The 16,311-nt window shown below is 38.7% G+C and overlaps 1 non-coding gene across 1 annotated transcript; it reads right to left on the reverse strand.

Moving 5' to 3' along the window:
* Nucleotides 1-12,265: 12,265 nt before the first annotated feature.
* On the reverse strand, nt 12,266-12,370 carry LOC117998963. The gene has a single exon (XR_004676172.1). It is a non-coding gene; the product is annotated as a U6 spliceosomal RNA (small nuclear RNA).
* Nucleotides 12,371-16,311: the final 3,941 nt, after the last annotated feature.

The following is a 16,311-nucleotide window of genomic DNA, read 5'->3' on the forward strand; positions in this document are numbered from 1 at the left end:
ACCAAATGTCTTAGGTAAATTTCTCAAAAATAGACTCTGAGGAGATTCAAGTGCAAGAAGTTTATTAGGGAGTGCCCCTGGGAATGACACCTATAGGGTGTGAAGGCACTAGGATTGGGCAGAAGGAAGAGTTGGGCTGTGATGCATTTGCAACAAGACCTCAGCCAATTTCATTAGGAGCTCCAGAGCTGGGGCAAATCTTCACAAATGCATCTCTTAAGGTAAGGGTGGCGGGGCAGATTTTTATAGGCCTTAAGGCATTGGCTGTAGGCTACCTCTCAGGAACGGAGATGATTTGGGGCTTTATGCTTTCTCTGCTGAGGATATTGCTCAGAGACGAACTCAGCTGTGAGCAGCCAGTCACCAATGCTCCTCACAGCTCGGGAATTATCTTACTCCTGAAGGTTATTCACTACAGGCTGGCCTTGTCTTTGTGTCTTCCTTAGCTATAAATTTAAGAAGATACTAGGATTTTAGGTTATTCAAAGGATTAGATCATTTAATTCATGTAAAGTGCTCACTAGTGTATAGTAAGCATTCAAGAAAATGTTAGGTTCCAATAAAATATGTTAGTGTTTTAGTAATAATACTAACCATGATGTACATGAGTTCAAACTGTGTAGACTTAGAAATGTGACACTCCACATTGCATTAAGTAATCCTCATTAAGTTGTTTTAAATAATTCAAGTTGTTACCTGTAAGAATCCCTAAATAAATAGAAGTGACATTAATGAGGACCAACTCCAGAACTTGCCTTTAAGAAAGTTCTTCCTACCATCTTGCTGTATTAGCTGGCAGGCATTAACAGAAGAGTATAGACTTTTCTAACAGTCTAGAACTACCATTTTATAGGACATTTCTAAGCCATAGTTTATAAATATATACTTGTATATAAGTTTATATACTTGTTCTGGATTCTAGGAGTAGTGAGAAAATTGAGGGAAAATGGAAGAACCGACTCAAGCAAGAGATCACTGTGGGGAGTTCTGGGCAACTGGGGTGGACATTGAGGAGCAGTGGAAAAAGTATTTATTGACTGTTATATAATAAATCTTAGCCATGTATTGATAAGTTAGATCAACTTATTTTTGAATCCTGAGTCAGATTCTTAGATCTAAAGGTTATCTTAATTGGTACAAGCTTATAAAGCAACTGTTTCTCATGAATTGTTAAGAGAGCATAACAATCCTGCCTAACTCATAGGTTTGTTGTAAGAACTAAATAAAACAAAGTATTTAAAGTGTTTAGCACAAAGTATGGTTCATGGTGAATATATATATTTATTGGCTATTAGAATTATCATTAAGCATCTATCGAGAGCAAGACAGTTGACTTGGGCAAACAATGGTGGTAATGATGATAAGTAATAGAGCATATAATTGAGAACAACCTAACTTAATCTTTGTCCTCAAGGAACTTACTTCATATGTCTTATAGTGCTTAAAACAGTCTCTGGAGTTACCTTGATGAAATTTCACAGTCAAGCTCTGTACTTGGACCTTGGAAGAAAAAAACTGGTACATATTTCAGATATGGAAAAATGTTTCAGTGGTTTGCCTTTTAACCAATGCTCTCTAGCTCCTATGTTCCCTCTCTTGTTTGTGGCCTCCTTTAGCAAAGTGTTAAAACCCTTTTCTTTTAATGACAGGCAGTAAAATGGCAGTGTGTTTATGCAGAATCTAGCTAAAATTTGTTGACATTCAGCTAAAATTGGATAATCCATTCATTATTTATAGACCTGTTCACATAATGGAAAATGTTTCTTTTCCCTTAAAAAAAAAACAAAAAACAGAAACAAGCCACACAATAAAAATGTTTAATTAATGGCATGTGCAAGTCTTAAGCAAAGATTTACTTGTTTTGTAGATTTAGCAAATTCTTTCAGCTGATTCCTCCCAGATGCTGACAAGCCATTTGTTTATATTCATTAGCTCTTCTAAAACCCAGCCAAGTATTAGGATTATTTTTGAAGTAACTCAGGTAGTTACTGACATAGGGGATAGGTGTCTTCAGCATCTTACCCACCACATTAGACCCTTCATGAAGCATTTCCAAGTTTTCAAAGGAGGTGTTAGATGAATCTGTCCCACCTTGCTGGAATATAGAGAGCAATTCTCAATTAGAAACTATTTACTACCAACTACTCACTTACAGACACATCAACAATGTATAAAAAAAAATATCTTCCATTAATTTTCCCTTAGTCTTTTTTTTAATATAAAGATTTTATTTATTTATTTGACAGAAAGAGAGAGCACAAGCAGGGAGAGTGGCAGGCATAGGGAGAGGGAGAAGCAGACTCCCTGCTGAGCAAGTAGCCCGATGCGGGGCTCAATCCCAGGACCCTGGGATCATGGCCTGAGCTGAAGGCAGACACTTAACCAACTGAGCCACCCAGGCACCCAATTTTCCTTTAGTCTTGATTAAAAGAAAGACCCACCATTAACTTAAATATTCCTGTTCATATATTAATATTCTATATTTACCAAATGATTTCAATTGTCTCAAAATTAGAGACCAATGCATTTGTAGGCAGGCAACCTAAAGCCACTTGGTTACTGGAACAAGATTCCCAAAAGTTTTGTACTATAGAATGAAATAGGATGACACCATCAGAGAGATAGGGTCCTGGAGATAATCATTTATGTAGAGGTGGGGCCTCAAATAAGAAATGAAAGATCCTGGGCACCTGGGTGGCTCAGTTGGTTAAGCGACTGCCTTTGGCTCAGGTCATGATCCTAGAGTCCCAGGATCGAGTCCCATATCGGGCTCCTTGCTCAGCAGGGGGTCTGCTTCTCCCTCTGACCCTCCCCCCTCTCATGTGCTCTCTCTCTCTCAAATAAATAAATAAAATCTTTAAAAAAAAAAAAGAAATGAAAGATCCTGACATAGCTCACTGTTGGCTCTTTCTTACTGAATTTAGGTTGGTATGTTCTTAAAATTCCTTCCCTGTGGCTGATATTCTTTGAAACCTCTACCTTCCTAGCTCAACATTTTTAGCAACCAAGTTAACCTCACTGCTTAAGTTCCCAGCATACCTGAAAGTCAGAAGAGTTCATTTTTTTTAACATTTGCCTCTTCCATACAACAACAGATTTTCAATAATAATCATGAAATGAAAAGATTAGTCAGAGATAATACTAGCTGGGAGAGGGGAAGAAAATGCAAAATGATATTCTCCTTTATTGAAATTCATATATGTAATCATGCTAGTTAACAAATAATGAAAAATAATATAATGTTAAAGAAGAAAAAAATAACAATTTTAAGTACATTAGTTTATGTTTTTAGACAAAGGGAGAATTTGTATACCTACATATTGGATGCAGTAATGAATAATAATATGACAGTTTCTGGTTTTATACCTTACAAATTAGTAAATGATCTCATCTAAATTGATCCTTTTTGCACATTCTTATTCAGTAGATAATATAGTCAGATTTGTTGATCTAAATCTGTCTTTATTGATAGTTGAAGAAAACATTTTATTAATGTTAGTTTCAAAAGTTTCTTTCACATGAAGCAATAGACAAATAATTAATAAAAATCTTAAACTCCAGGGTAAGTTTGCCAGTCATAAAAATTCCTTCCCATATAGTAAATTCCAGAAATTATAATAATTTCCATGTCTTTTTCTTCCAAATTGATATTTTTTCAACTTTTAAGTGTTTCTTCAGTAGAAAAATTTTGAACACAAAAAGTTCCAAGTGGTCAAATACAATGACAGAATTAAACCAACTCAAGTTCTGTATCTTGGTCTTTATAGTCACTGAACTATCATTATTTTGAATCTATTTTTTAAATGCAGAACTCTATAGTGCTATAAGCCTTAGAGAAGCACTGTGCCTGCAGCAATCTTAAACTATTCTGAACATTAAAAACAAAACTAATGTGGGTAGGTTAGTATGATTACCTTCCATGTAGAACACAATGTTTATTAAAGAATAATAAATATATACTAATTTGGATCTTATACCTATATTTTAAAATGTAGCAATAACTGGAATAATTGCTTAAAACTTAGACCAACAAAATACATTTTTTTTTTTTCTGTGAAGGAATGTTTTATCACTGACATTGTTTAGAGTTATTGGTTCACAGCGATAATTAAAAGGAGACAGAGATACCACTACATGCCTATTAGAATGGCCAAAATTCAGAACAGTGACAGCACCAGATCTGGCGAGAATGTGGGTAACAGGAATTCTCTTTCATTACTTTGGGAATGCAAAATGGTATGCTTTGGAAACAGTTTGGCACTTTCTTACAAAACTGAACATGCTCTATTATTATTATTAGATGAAAGAAGCCAATCTGAAAAGACTACATACTGTATGATTCAAATTATATGGCATGCTGGAAAGCATAAAACGGATTTAGTTTCCAGGGATGGGTGTGAGGGCGGTGGAGGATTAAATAGGCAGAGCACAGAGGATTTTTAGGGCAGTGAAAAATTCTGTGTGATACCATAATGATGGATAGATTATTAGACATAGAATACCCAAACCCATAGAAGACAAGAGTGAGCCATAATATGAATTATGGACTTTGGATGATTATGATGTGTCATTATAGGCTTATCAGTTGTAATGAATGTACCACTCTGGTGGGGGATGCTGATAAATGGGGAAGCTGTGACATATAGGAGACATATGGGAAATCTCTAAACCTTTCCCTCTACTGAGCTGTGAAACTAAAACTTCTCTAAAAAAGTAAACTGTAAATTAAAAAAAAAGTAGACTGACATTATTTGGTAGTATTATTGTTTTGAAATCCTCAAAAGAAAATATCCTGCACCCCCCATTTTTGTCTGCACTGGGACAGACCCCCCCCCCTCCCCCACTTGCCCTTGTATCCGGCTCCTGCTCTGCTTCCTTCTGGGCTTTTGTTGCTCACCATCTCAGAAAAATTTCCTGTAAGCTTAATGATCTTGCATCACAAATACACCAGAGCTAACACAATCTACTCTAAGCCATTCTCTACATTTTCTGATAAATTTGTCAAACCAAGTAACCATGGAGGAGGACTGTGGGCAATTTTAATTTTTTTAAGAGAATGAAAGAAAAAAAAATATGCCCGAAAGCAATGGAAAGTAGATGAGACTCAACAATAAATCAGAGAGACTGAACTGCCCCAGCTAATTCAGTCAGAAAGGAGTAAACAACTGCAGAGGCTTGATTCAGACTATTACCTTTAATGCATTAGGAAAAAGAGACAGAAGAGAGAAAATGACTAAGTAATACATGTGAATTTCACACTTCACACTTTGTCACTTAGCATAGCTTCTACCTTGGCTCCTATCATCCTGCACTGATACAACATCTGAACAATAGAGAGAGGCAGGAATAATGGGCTCCTTTTTTGGAGAAATTAATTCAGTGAGACATAAATAAGAATACTCTTCTAAAAGAGAGATTCAAAAGCAAATGTGTAGAAAACAACTTGAGCTAGGAGGGGCAGCAGAAAGGCAAACACTGGGTGGGAAAAAGAATTTGAGTCCTTGAACCGTGAATTCAATGCTTGCATCCATTCACTCCTTTCAACGAAATATATTAATAATTTATTAATGTCAAGTATTGTTCCAGGTGATGAAAAACACAAGTGTAAACTAATCTCCATGATCCGTGCTCTGACCCACTGATGAATTCAAATTGTCACATTTACACAAAATACCAAATCTCCATATTCTGTACTTCCAGCTGTCTGATTAGGAAGCAGTCCAGTTTTCCCAAGGATCCCCCATATTCTATTTGTCTCTTTAGACATCACTGGGGTGGAGTGGCCACGGAGGACTGTCTGCCATTATGAAGCTTGTTTTCCTGGAGGATTAGGCAGGGTTCAGATCATAAATGCTTTTCATGCCATGCAAAGAAGTCTGGAATACTTAGGCAGCGGGGAACCACTGAAGGATTTTTAACCCACAATAGTCACAGAGAGATTTATGTTGTTTTAGGAATTTAATGCTGCTGTAGTAGGTTGAATGGTGACACATGACCCCTCCCAAAGGGGGGGGGATACACACACACACACACACACACACATATATATGTCTACATCAAATCCTTAAGATCTGTGAATGTGATATTATTCAAAAAAGGAGTCTTTGCAGATGTAATTAAGTTGAGGATCTTGAGATGAGTTTATTCTGTATTATCTGGGTAGAGACTAGATCCAATGACCAGAATCTTTCTAAGAGACAGAGCAGAACAGACACATACAAGAGACGTCGATGTGAAGGCATATCAGAGAGATGTAGTTATAAGCCAAGGGAGCTAGCAACCATAAGAAACTGGAAAGGTAAAGGAGGGATTCTCTCCTAGAGTCCCAGAGGTCACATAAGATTGCCAACACCTTGACTTCTGACCTCTAGAAGTGTCAGCAAATAAATTTATCTTGTTTTAAACCACCAGTTTGTGATAATTTGTTATGGCAGCCACAGGAAACCAATGCAACTGGTGGCAACATTGAGGCTGTGGTTGATATAGGAGTATGATCGGGGACGGGCTATAATGGCAGACACTATTACTACAGGACATACTTAGAAGAATATATACCAAACTGTTAACTTTGGATGATGGGACTCTATATAACTTTTATTTTCTTCTTTATTTTTATTTGTGTTTTCTAGTTTTTATAGAACTATAGGCACATACTACTGTATAAATACAGAAAAAATAAGCCAAGTGAGATAATAAGGACTTGAACCAAGTCAGTAGAAGGCAGCATTGAGAAGAGGAAATGTCCCTTATCTATCTATCATCTATCTATCTATCTATCTATCTATCTATCTATCTATCTATCTATCATCTATCTATCTATCATCTATCTATCATCTATCTATCTATCATCTAATCTATCTATCATCTATCTATCTATCTGATAAATATTTTCTGGGTGCTCACTAGATGCTGTTTTATGCTTTGTACAGACAACAGGAGACATTACAAAGAAAAACATAGATCTCTGCCTTATGGATCTTACATTCAAGGAGAGAAAGCCATGGAGAGTTTTGAGCAAAGGCATAGGTGACTTTGTTCTAAATGGATCACTCTGGATGCTCTGTGTAGTAACTGTTAAGAAGAAAGTGAAAAAAGGGAGAATAGTTCAGTGGCTATTCCTATTATCCAAGTGAAAGGATAGTGAGTGGCTTATGCTAGGACATGACCTAGGAGCCTGGGGTTTCTTCCTGTGACTGGCTTGAATAGAGTCAAAGGGTGTAATGAAATTACCTTGATGCTTTCAAGGCATATAATTAGGGTGAAGCTGTAAGTATGGGGGGTTGAGAAAAGCTCTTGGTCTGAGACCCAGTTCTTCACCAGTGCACGAGAAAGCAAGGGCACTAGGGGTGCTGAGTCAATCTTTTGAATGCTTCAGGCTCTCTCTTGAATCCTACTGATGGAGTAGCCATGGTACTCAAAATGAAGTGATCCAGTGCAGCTGAATAGGAAGGAGGAGTTCACTGATGGGTAACATCGCTGGATCTGGTCCTTCTCCTCAACTCCATTTCTGAGGACTATGCCCACGGCACATAACTTGCAGAAACTATGTCATTTGGATGACATCTTTTATCACACAAGAATATGTTGTGATAAATTAGGTGGTAAGATATCATTCCATGTGTTCAGTTCTAAGGTCGGGGACTATCCCTAACTGATCTTTAACAAAATGAACATGGGAGGATCACTGATGATATTTTTGTGGTTGATTATCAGGGTATACTTGGGAAACAATTTTAATTATTGGAAATTGTCCAGCCAGCTGACAGTGTTGGTCACTGAGCTAGCTAATGAAAAAAATCACTTGCCCTCTTTCCTCAAAAATAACAATGTAATTGAGAAGGAGACCAGTTCCACACAAACTTCTCCCTGTACAAAACTTTGTAATTATCCTAACTCCATTCCAAAAAAGATTTTCAATTGACTAACATTTAATCCAATTCCTAAAATGGTGCAAGAAAATTAAAACCCTATGTAGAATGTTCAAAAGTGAGACTTATTTATTATTGTTTTTTTTTAAATTGAACACTAGAAACAGAATGAACTGATCAAACGGATGATGTCAATGCCCCAAGGAGCAGGGACAGAAGTTTTGGGCTTAGATTGAGTTGCCGGTCATTTGGACAGCCCACACATGAAGGGTAGATGAGGTAAATATTACAATACTCTCAGTGTCTAGAAAAAAACACCATACTTTATGCATAAGCCTATTTTATTATACAAATATCCCCACCACAATTTGCTTTAAAATGATTTCAAATGCTACCAACCATTTGAAGTCTTCTTCAAATCTCTGCTCTCTTGGGGCACCTGGGTGTCTCAGTTGGTTAAGTGTCGACTCTTGATTTCCTCTCAGGTCATGATCTCAGGGTCATGATCTTGGAGTCATGAGATCAAGCCCCGCATTCAGCTCCACACTCAGTGCAGAATCTGCTTGGGATTGTCTTTCTCCCTCACACTCTGCCCCTTTCCCTGCTCTCTCTCTCTCCCTCTCTCTCTCTCTAAATAAATAAATAAACAAACAAATGAATAAATAAATACTTTAAAAAATCCCAGCTCCCTTGAACACACAGTTACAAGGTATGCTGGAGGGCTTACATGCATCCTCTATCACTGTTTTTTCAGGACTCCAGATATCCCAAATTATAAGGGGACTCCAAGTATCCCCTAACATTTGTATTTAGGATTGTACATTTTAGTCCTCATGAAAAAGCAATTGAATTCAAGTTTTGTTTCTGAGGGAAGAAAGTGTTATAGCTTGCTTTTCAAAGAAAGAAATAGAAGAGACATCCTGGACAGTATAAAAGCAATAAAGAGATTCTGCATCCACAGGAAGGAAGAATATAAAGACAAAACATGTTAAGAGCATACATACAGCCCGGGTACGTAGGTCAAGGGACTAGATCAGAGTCTAACAGGCTGTAGTCTGAAGACATTGGCTAAGGGATTAGGGTACCTGTGTGACTCAAAGCTCAGGGTCATGGGATTAATTTTAAGGAGGAGGGTATATAATCTTCTATTTCTGAATCTTGGACTATCTGGTTCTCTTACTAATTATGGGGTCAATGTGGAAAATGCATCATTAATTTAACTGATACCAACAGTTATGGTTCTTGTCTCATCGAGCCTCTTGTTGAGTTGGGGTGATTCTCTTAATGAAGGGTTTTTGTAAGAGGAACTCATGATAACCCCTCCTCCACATTACTCAAATAATACCTTTTGTACCTCTCTCTGTGTGTTGGTGGCTTTCTACTACACTTTGTAATTTGACAAGCATTATAGCCTCTTACGAGAGAGTAGAGGCTTACATGTCCTACTTATGTTTGTATCCAACAAAACATCTAGTACACTGTTTTGCACATAGTAGGGACTCAGGTTGTATCTGTAAAATTGAAAAGGGAAAGGAGAACAAGGATGAGAAATAAAACAATGCTTCCAAAAAGACTATACAATGAACGCATCTCTTTCTAAATTACTTGAGTAGTGCAGATAAATGCAACAGTAAAGCTCTGTTTAGGAACACCTGCTTTCTATTTGTCCTTTAACCCTTAGCTCAGAAAGCTCTCTTTACTTTGTATCCCATTTCTATTTCTATTTAGGATAGTTTGATAATCAAGCTATGATTATATATGCCTAACATCAGTTCCTCTATGACAGATGTGTGAGTCATTCCAATCATCTTAACTCTGTACGCAGATGTTCCTATACTATTCCATTTTCTTAATTACATAGTCTCCAAGGGCTACACCTGTGAGGGGATGCAATCCACAAATCTGCAGTTTAAAGAGAACTACCTTTCCCTGAGGTCTTCTCCCCAAATGTTAGGAAATGTAAGTGATTATTTTAACAAGCAGAATTTCATCCCCCTCAAGTCATGACCTGGTTAGATCAGATAAATTCAAAGCTTCTGGGCAAGCACCTTAAGGCCATATCTTTTTTCTCTCACAAGTTTTTGGCTGCTTGCCTTCAAACTGCAAGCTGGCAGACTTCATCCTTTAAAAGCTTAATTACCTGAAAACCCACTGGGCACCTAGAACACCTGTAGTTCTCAGCCCTAGAGCTTGAGGATGGAAGGAATAGAAATCTAAAGCACTTGACCTCTCACCTCCTGCTCATAGTCCATGCCCCTATTACACCTACTCAAATCTTCACTGAGGCCAGAAGTGCCAAGGACTTTTGCTGACAGATGTTTCTAGAAAAGCTCCTATTCATCTGAAAAAACAATTGGGCCCCCTAGACCAGAGGTCCTCAAAAATGTTGTCCCCATACCCTACACTAGCAACCTCAATAGCACCTGGGAATTTGTTAGAAATGAAATTCTTGGGTCCCAGTCTAGACCTCTTTAATCAGAAACTCTGGGGGTGGAATCTAGCACCTTGTTTTTACAAGCCCTTCAGGTGATTCTGATACTTGCTACAGTTTGGGAACCACTGTACTGGGTAATTGAACCAATGGCATTTGGCTGTAAGCCGTGGAGTTACTATATATAACACCATGCAGCACTCACTAACCTCAGTCTCAGGAGTTGTGGGAGTTGGTGAGCTCATTTCAAAGCAAGGGCTCTCAACTTTGAAGGTGCTTGGATAGCTGGTTGGGTGCATTTGGAAATACAGCATGTTCTCCCATGTGGCGCAAGGAACTGAAGAAATTCAGAGGATTCAAATGTGAATTGGTAAAACTTGGGGCTGGCAAAGGAGGGACAGAGCATCACTGAGTTACCCTATCCTTTTAGATCTGACCATCTGCACTATTATTTTTTTCCTTTCATTATATCCCATAGATTTTGCTTTTTAGTGTTCCTCTTATCAAGGATGATTCAAAACAAGGATTTATCAAGTGCTACTATGTGTAAGGTGCACCTCAAAAATACACATCTTGGGGGCACCTGAGTGCCTTAGTTGGTTAAGCGTCTGGCTTTTGATTTCGGCTCAGGTTATGAGGTCAGGGTCCTGTGATGGAGCTCTGAGTCAGGCTCCCTGATCAGCGGGGAGCCTGTTTCTCCCTCTGCTCCACCCGACTTGGCTTGTATTCTCTCTCTCTCAAATAAATCTTTAAATCTTAAAAAAAAAAAAAAAGTAGGGAGAACACTAGCATAATTATAAGATACTCAAAAATTTACCTATTGTATGCTAACATATTTCAGGGAAAGTTTCTTTGGAATTTAACTTCCTAAACAAGAGTAAAGGATACTTACTTATCCTCACTCCGCACACTTTCTCCACTGCAAACACAGAACACAGCACAATTCTTCTATAATGCACAATTTCCTTCTTTTTTGTGGCAGAATAATATTCCATCATATATGTGTGTGCATGTGTGTATGTGTGTGTGAGTGTGCGTGCATGTATGTAAACATTCTTTATCCATCAGTGGACACTGAGGTTGTTTCCATAACTTGGCTATTGTAATAATGCTGCAGTGAACATGGATGTACATATCTTTTTCAATTAGTGGGTTTTTTTAGATAAATATCCAGAAAGTGGAATTGCTAGATCATAGGATAGTTTTAGTTCTAGTTTTTTGAGGAACCTCCACAGTGTTTTCCATACTGGCTGCACCAGTGTACATTTCCATAACAATGTGCTAAATTTCTCTTTTCTCCACATCCTCCCCAACACTTAGTTCTTGTCTCCTTGTTGACAGCCTCTCTAACAAATGTGAGGTGGTATCTAGTGGTTTTGATTTGCATTTCATTGATAATTAGTGACTTCTAACACCTTTGCATGTGTCTGTTGTCTGTATGTCGTCTTTAGAGAAATGTCTATTCAGATCATCTGCCCATTTTTTTAACCAGCCTGTTTTTATGACTATTGAGCTGCTTGAGTTCTTTTCTTTTTTTTTTTTTTAAAGATTTCATTTATTTATTTGAGAGAGAGAAAGAGAGCATGAGAAGGGGGAGGCTCAAAGGGAGAAGCAGACTCCCTGCTGAGCAGGGAGCCTGATGCAGGACTCTATCCTGGGACTCCAGGATCATGAACTGAGCCGAAGGCAGTCGCCTAACCAACTGAGCCACCCAGGTGCCCCTGCATGAATTCTTGATAAGTCTTGAATACTAGCCCCTTATCAGATACAACCATTTGCTAGGTTGTCTTTTCATTGTCTTGGTTTCCTTTGCTATGCAGAAGCTTTTCAGTTTGACTTGGTCCCACATATTTCATCTCGCTTTTGTTGGTTTTGCTTGTGGTGAGAAATCCAAAAAAAATCGTCGCTAAGGTCAATGTCAAGGAGTTTACCGCCTATGTTTTCTGAGAGTTGCATAGTTTCAGGGCTTATGCCTGATGGCTTCATGAATTGACATGTCATCCTTGTGCAGGGGCCATGCTAATCTTCTGTATCATTCCAATTTTAGTACACATGCTGCCCGAGGGAGCACAGCGAAATTTCTCTTAACATCTCCATGTATGTATATATTTGTTGATCTCTGTGTATTGAAGACAGCAGGGATTAGAGTTAATCTGAGATAAAAACTAATGCGCTGAATATGCTGCTAAACAAGAAATATTCTACCCTGTTGGAGTAAACCACTATCAACTAGTAAAATCACCTAATCCTGGAAGTGCTGAGTTAGGGTCACAGCATAAGTGATGCACTTCTTGCACTTTCTCCAAATGTATACTTGCCCCCAAGGAGAGCTTTAGATTGACCTCATCCTCTGCTAGTCAAACTTAAAGAACATTAAACTGTGATCTTAGCTCCCTCTTGCTAACCTCAAGGCTGAGGTGGAGAATTATTTTCCTAGAGACAATGCTTCCCCCAAGCCCATTCTGTAGGCTTCTCTACAGAAGAACATGTGGTATATCCTTCCTGAGAACATTGGGGGATAAGCTGAACGTCCCAGCATTGTCTGTGGGGTTGACCTCTGTACCTGGCATTTCAAGGGGTCAAGCCCCCCACTTTGGGGCCAAGCCAAGAGAAGAAGCCACCTCATAAATCCATCGTGGAGACCACAGTGACCATGAGGAACTGACTCTGTCCTCCCAGAAGGTTACTCCAGCTGTTGTCCGTAACAATCTGGTTCTGAGCAGACCAAGGGAAACATAGGATGAGGCTGTGCTCAGGCTAAATTATATATTCAAATTGCCTGTATTTAAAAAACTCTAAAAACTGTAATGGCTTAATTAAGCTGGGTGGCCTGCTTCTCCTCACAGCCTAAGGCTTTCTCTTTAACTGAGAAGTCAGGGACCGTTTTCCTTGCTGGGATGGCTGGCTGTGGCGAGGCACAGGGTCTCCAGGATGGGAAAATGAAGAGCATGGACTTTGGTAGGAGCTACATTCCCCATGTGGCAGATGGCCTACAAATCTCCAGTCCTTTGTAGTACATAAAACAGGGCTCAGAGGAGCGAGTAGGCATCAATTTAGAAGCTAGAAAGAGAAGGGTGAGTTTTCACTTGGTGAAGCTTTGCCTTGAATCCACCCACTAAAACAATATCTCAAAGAAAAGAAAATGTAGGTTATGACTTGCATGTTAACTGAAATGAAAAGCAGCCCCTCCTGTAAGAAAGCAGTGTAACCCCACCCTGATATAGCCCTGCCATTTATCTCTAAGTGGCATCATTCCTACTTTCCATGACTTATAACCTTGGAGGAGCATTTTAATGTCCTTGAATAAACTTTCAAACTTCATCTTCAGGTGGTTTGACCTCTGCTGAGCAAGGCTGTTCTTCCGAGTCCCCACCATCTGCTGACAGAAAGGGCTTGTTAGAGCTGCAAAGGTTTCAATATCTATATATGGATCTTGATACCGTTTGAGAAATCCTTTATTTAGGCAAATATTGAAGCATTTGTCCAATGGAAAAATTCCCTTTAGAAAATTAATTGCTGATCACCTTTATTTTTTAAAGTGCAGCTAAAGCTGTAGGCTAAAGACTCAGACTACTTGTTTCTCTAATAGCACCTTTTTCACTAAAGTTAGCAACTTAACTTTCCTTATCTTTAAAATGGGCTAACATACTAGTTCTTGCCTTCCAAGTTTGGTAGGATTTGATGAACTCCTACATATAAGACGCTTGGCACCATGCCTGGTTCTTAATCACTCATTGTTACCTTTACCATATTTTGTTATTAGTTTCACCAATTTCATATTCTGTAGGATTTATACTTAAAACTATATCCAGCAATTATACATCTGATCAGGGTTCAGCTAAAGAGAGAAGGAGACCTATTTGCTACCCGGATTCCTCAGGGTTACGGAGAGGTGATCAGTGACCCAATTGTATGAAGTTTGGCTTATTTGGAATTCTGGTGTCTGCCTTTTTATTTCTCCTTTAACAGCTGATTGCATTAGCCTTTTGGGAATTGAGCAAAAGAATTTTTCATTTTTAGGAAGCCACATGTTCTCGATCTTTAAATCAAAGGTGAAATGCAACGTGCTATGGCAGTAATCCAAAGTTTGGATACCACATGGACTTTCTGGTTTAAACTCATTTTCTATGAAGTCAAAATTCATCCTTAGCTTTTTGAAAGCACTGAAGGCGATGAGCTGAGACAGCAGTGAACAGACATGAGAAGAAGGCCCCTGGTGGCCAAAATGAGGCTTCTCCCTCTCAGTTTTTTAATGACATGCGAAAGGCATTAATCCACACTTTCATTTCCTATTAGCCAAATAGAAATGTCTTGAGATAATGTGAATACCTTATGGTATAAGTGACTTTCCGAAGTATCTTATTAGAACTCCTTATCTGTGTAAATGAGGCAGCACTGGGGCTTGACAGCCAGGAATATACCTCCTAAAAACTGATGATTGGGAGCAGCTCACAAAGAAGTTAGCCCAGTACCACTGGGGAAACTTCCAGGGGACATGGCAGCTTTCGCCTTTTCCCCAATACAGTGACTGTTTGACATGTCATGTGTAGGTCACTTCCTTGTGTGGCAGCTCTACCCAGAGATGAAATCAGGTTTCCCAAATGCCCCTCAAGAACCATGAGGACAAATGATGCTGCCACACATGCAGGTTGGGATCTTCCTGCAGAGAGCAGAGAGAAATGCCATCCTGGAGGAATATTCAAGGCACTTTTGAGAATGATACCCTAGGTTTCAGAAGCACCTTTTTTTCAAAAGGATGTTTATAGATTATCGAGGCTGCTAGGCTGATGTTTAATGTAGAAAAGATAAGGTGGATCAATGTTGGAGAAAATTCAAAACCAGTACTCCCCACCCCCCCAAAAAAAAATCCCAAATGCCTCAAAACAAAAACCATCCCTCTGAACCATCGGTCTCTTCAGAAAGGATGGCTGTGTTTTGTTTGAAGAAAGTCTGAGGGTGCACAAGGCAGAGCTGGGGATGTCATACTATCCAACTCCAATCTCTACTGCTTCCACTCCACTTGCCCTGTTCCACCTTCCAGGGCTCCATCACCTTAACCCTTACAGTAAGCTTTCTAGTATTCAACTCAGATTTACTTGAAATGAAGAGTCCTTTTCTTCGTGTTCCTGGGGAGACTCTGCCAGAAGCCCATAGTACCCATCACGACATTGTTTTCCTTTCTTTATCTTTACTTTTCCCCTTATAAGACTACCTCTCAGTATTGTATTTGTTGATAGGAACAAACAACATTTCCTTTGAAAATAGGTTTGTTCATTCCATAAAGATTCACTGACCTCTGTTGTAAACATTGGTATACTTCCATCATAAAGATAAACTCTATATTCAGATTTTTCTTGTATGTTTTTGTTTTTGTTTGATCATCTGAATTTTATGAATGAAGTTTTTTTTTAATAAAATGCAAGTACATTTGATTTTTTTTAAATATTGGCCATTTATCTTGCTACATAAATTTTTCTACTCTTCTCCTCATCAATAGTATTGCTTTCAATTCCTCTAACATATTTCAGGTAAATGGTTAAATCAGTGTGGCCACAGTTAAAGACCCATCCACTGTCTCCTGCTGAGGCAAAAAAGATGATGCAGTTAATGGGTAACTGATAGGCCAATGCTGAGGTCAATATTTACCCCACTGTACAATAAATCTTGATAACTGGCTAACTACCAAAACAATATGTCAATAATCAGTATACTATGCTATATCCTTCCAGAATAATTTCTTTAGAAAGGTATGGAAATTCAGGGAATAAAGATTGCAAAGATTTTGTGGTATGCTTTTGGTCCTGAAAGGAAACTATCAAGGTAAAGATCTTGAAATCAGTGGTTTTCAAGATTTTATTTATTTATTTGAGAGCAAGAGAGAGTGTGCATGCGTGAGTGGAGTGGGGGGGTGGTGGAGGGGTTGGGGGGGGGCAGAGGGAGAGGGAGAAGCAAGCTCCCTGCTGAGCTGGGAACTGGATGTGGGGCTTGATCCAGGACCCCAGGATCATGACC

Source organism: Mirounga leonina, unplaced genomic scaffold, assembly GCF_011800145.1.
Source record: "Mirounga leonina isolate KUSES-001 unplaced genomic scaffold, KU_Mleo_1.0 Mir_114, whole genome shotgun sequence".
In the NCBI taxonomy this organism is placed as follows: domain Eukaryota; kingdom Metazoa; phylum Chordata; class Mammalia; order Carnivora; family Phocidae; genus Mirounga; species Mirounga leonina.